Source organism: Cetorhinus maximus, chromosome 31 (assembly GCF_964194155.1).
Source record: "Cetorhinus maximus chromosome 31, sCetMax3.hap1.1, whole genome shotgun sequence".
Lineage (NCBI taxonomy): Eukaryota > Metazoa > Chordata > Chondrichthyes > Lamniformes > Cetorhinidae > Cetorhinus > Cetorhinus maximus.
The window spans coordinates 3,414,543-3,418,770 of NC_135909.1; positions in this window are offsets into that span (position 1 = coordinate 3,414,543).

Sequence of the window (4,228 nt, forward strand, 5' to 3'; positions counted from 1 at the left end):
CGCGCACGGGCTGCAATGTAACCAATTCGCCTCGTCCGGCCAATCAGCTTCCGAGGAGCGCCACAAGGCGACACGCGGCCGGCCAATCGGCAGAGAGCCAAACAGTATCAGGCCATCGAATCAGGACGCGAGCCGCAGCCGCTCAACCAATCACTGCGTGACAGCCAGGACCCCGCCCTCCCTCCCTCCCCCGAAATGTACCACCCGCCCAGCCTCAAAAAGCCCCCACGCGTAGCCCCCGAATTGTCTCCATGTCCCACCCAATATCCCCCAAATAAACCCCCCCCCCTCTGTCCCAAATATCCCATCCAGTATCCCCCCCCAAATACCCCTCCCCCTGCCCCCAAATATCCAACCCATTGTCCCAAATACCCTCCCCCTGCCCCTAAATACCCCTCTCTACCCCAAATATCCAACCCATTGCCCAAAATACCCCTCTGCCCAATATCTAACCCATTGCCCCAAATACCCCTCCCTCTGCCCCCAAATATCCAACCCATTGTCCCAAATACCCCTCCCTCTGCCCCCAAATATTCAACCCATTGTCCCAAATACCCCTCCCTCTGCCCCCAAATATTCAACCCATTGTCCCAAATACCCCTCCCTCTGCCCCCAAATATCCAACCCATTGTCCCAAATACCCCTCCCTCTGCCCCCAAATATTCAACCCATTGTCCCAAATACCCCTCCCTCTGCCCCCAAATATTCAACCCATTGTCCCAAATACCCCTCCCTCTGCCCCCAAATATCCAACCCATTGTCCCAAATACCTCTCCCTCTGCCCCCAAATACCCCTCTGCCCAATATCTAACCCATTGCCCCAAATACCCCTCCCTCTGCCCCCCAATATTCAACCCATTGTCCCAAATACCTCTCCCTCTGCCCAATATCTAACCCATTGCCCCAAATACCCCTCCCTCTGCCCCCAATATTCAACCCATTGTCCCAAATACCTCTCCCTCTGCCCCCAAATACCCCTATCTGCCCCAAATATCTAACCCATTGCTCCAAATACCCCTACCTCTGCCCTCAAATACCCCTCCCTCTGACCTCAAATATCCCATCCACTGCCCCCAAATATCCCATCCACTGCCCCCAAATATCCCATCCACTGCCCCCAAATATCCCATCCACTGCCCCCAAATATCCCATCCACTGCCCCCAAATATCCAACTCACTACCCCAAAAACCCCTTCCCTCTGCTCCCAAATATCCCACCCACCTCATCAAATATACCTCCCCCTGGCCCCAACTCTGACACCCATCTGCCCCCCTCCAAACATCACCTCCTACTGACCGAAAATTTACCTCCTACTGACACCCTAAATATCTCACCCACTGATCACCAAATAAGTTTCCCTCTGCTCCCCCATACACGTCCAGCTGCCCCACCAGAATATACCTCCCACTGACATCCCAAACATGCCATCCATTTCCCCCAAACATCTCTCTCACTGCCTCCAATATACCTCCTATCATCCCCCCAAATATCCCATCTACTGACCCCCAAAATATCCCCTCCGACTGCCCCCCAAATATTGCTCCAACTTCCCCCCTCCACAAATGTACCTCTCTCTTACCTCATGCAGCCATCACTGCAGACCAATTGCACCCACCAACCCCCTTACCTGGACTCCCTCCCCCCACCGACCACCTCGTTGCTGTTTACCTTTGGGCTCCAGCCCCCAGCCTGGAAACTGGAGATCAATGCTCCAGCTTGTGATTCAGAGCAGTTCCCTCCCCTCCTCCTGGGCCCCAAGCCAAAAAAAAAAAAGGGGGAGGGGGGGGAATGCTATCAGGCAGGTCCCAGCTTCACATACAGCGAGTGAAATGGCCGCCACACCAGAGGAGGGCAGAACAAATGCTTCAGGGGCTGAAAGCCAACACGAAGAAATGCGACGTTGACGTCCACTCCTGGGAGACCATCGCCCTGGACCGAAGTCAGGTGGCGGCAGAGTCTGCGGGAAGGATCCCAGCATTTTGAGACCCAACGACGGCAAAATGAGAGGAGAAACAAGAGCGGCCAAAAGGAACACCGTGACCAGAACTGATAACACACGCCCAGATAGCCCACATGCTGTAAAGTCTGCAGATCCTGAATCGGTCTCATCGGTGGTCTTCGGACTCACGGAAGACAATCACCCTCGCTAGCGAGGGATAGCCGATTATCTCCCGGGGTTACTTGCCCTCCTCGCTGGTTGAGGGATAAATATTGGGAGAGAGCACACCCCCTGGTGTTGCTGCAATTAGTGGCCATGGGGTCTTTCACAGCTACCTGCAAGGAAAGGTAGTTCAGTTTGACATCTCACCTGAAAGGTGGCACAGCATTCTCTCAGTATTCTGTAAGCGCATGAACAGCAAGCAGGTTTTTTCCTCTTTACTCTTTCACGGGATGTGGGCGACGCTGGCATGACTAACATTTGTTGCCCATCCCTTATTGCCGTTGAACAGAGTGGCTTGCTCCGTCATTTCAGAAAACAGTAAAGAATCAACCGCATTGCTGTGAGTCGGGAGCGGGTGGTGTACTTGTAGCCAACCTTAAATTACCCTGGAAAGGCAACTTATTTCAAAACTTTTAACGGGTTGAGCAAGCTGATTCACGCTGCCCCTATGCAGTGGCGATGCGAGTGGTGTTTTCCCACTCCCAGGATGCAGCGTGAGTCTAAAGCGACCGCACAATTGAGCACCGTCACGCGTGAATTTCAGTGCCAGTGCAATGCCGGGTACATCCGCCGTAGACCCAGCGACTGGCTGATCGAATCAAAACAGCATGTTCCTTCAGTTGTTTGGAACAGGCAGTGTACAGACGGTACTCAACCAGCCTGCAGTTGTAAAGCCCAAAACAAAACGTCTACTGTTGGATGTAATTGCAATTGGACAGCACTTGCAGAACAATTCTGAGTGCGCTAATAGCTACACTAACAACCAATTTAAGATAATCAGTCCAGCTCGTAATGTGGCTCACTTACACCTGCTAGAAGTGACGTACATTCACACTCAGGGACCCGCTCTGTGCAAGCAGAAGGAATATATTCAAGCCTTGTGCCTTTTTCGAATTACTCGGGAACTTGGGGAGCCTAAAGCTCCCCGTTGCTTTCTCCGTGGCAACACCTTGGCCAGAGTTAATTTGCCAACCAATCAGTACCCTTTCCTCCTTTAGTATAAATTGTTGTGATTGTTTAAAAATTGGTGGCATTGCGTTTGTTCTGATAAGTGCAAAACAAAATGCTTCGGCAACATGTCGCTCTTTTCAGCAAGATTCAAGTTCTATACACACAAGCGGTAGCTGTAAATTCCAGATTTATTAATTGAATTTAAATTCCACCAGCTACCATGGTGGGATTTGAACCCATATCCCCAGAGCATTCACCTGGGCCTCCAGATTACTAGCCCAGTGACATTACCACCGTCTCCCCTTGAATTACATGCTCCAGTATCTGGTTTGGAACTTGCACCCATGACCTTCCGATGCAGAGTGTTCAGGAATATTAGCTATTCATGCTTGTATTTGTAATCTCTCCATGCATCTGTCTCTGTAAACTCCTCCCAAGATCTCTGCGCTCCTCCAATCCACAGTCCTGCCATCTTTCAACTGGGTATCAACAACCAGGTGCCTGGGAATGCAGTTTAAAATGACCATGTATTGCCTCTCCAACCTATCTCAGACTAAAACTAGCTGAAGTTGAGGAAGGAAAGGACTTGCATTTCTGTAGCGCCTTTCATCACCTCAGAAAATCTCATCGAGCTTTACAGCCAATGAAGTATTACCGAGGTTCTGACTGTTATAATGTAGGAAATGCAGCAGCCAATTTGCATGAAGCAAGCACCCACCAACAGCAACATGATAATGACCAGATAATCCGTCTTAGTGATGTTGGTTTAGGGAAAAATATTGGTTCAGAGCTTCTGGGAGAACTCTCCAGCTCTTCGTCCAATAGAAGCCGTGAAATCTTTTACAGGCACCTGAGTGGACAGATGGATGTTATTAAACTGAGGTCCCCAAGAAACTGCCCCTGAGCCAGCGCAACGCTCCCTCAGTACAGCCCCCGCGCCAGCGGAGTGCTCCCTTGGTACTGCCCCCACGTTAACGCAGCGCTCCCTCGGTACTGCCCCCACGATAGCGCAGCGCTCCCTCGGTACTGCCCCCGCGCCAGCGCAGCACTCCCTCAATACTGCCCCTCCGACAACACAGGGCTCCCTCACTACTGCGCCCGTGCCAGCGCAGCAC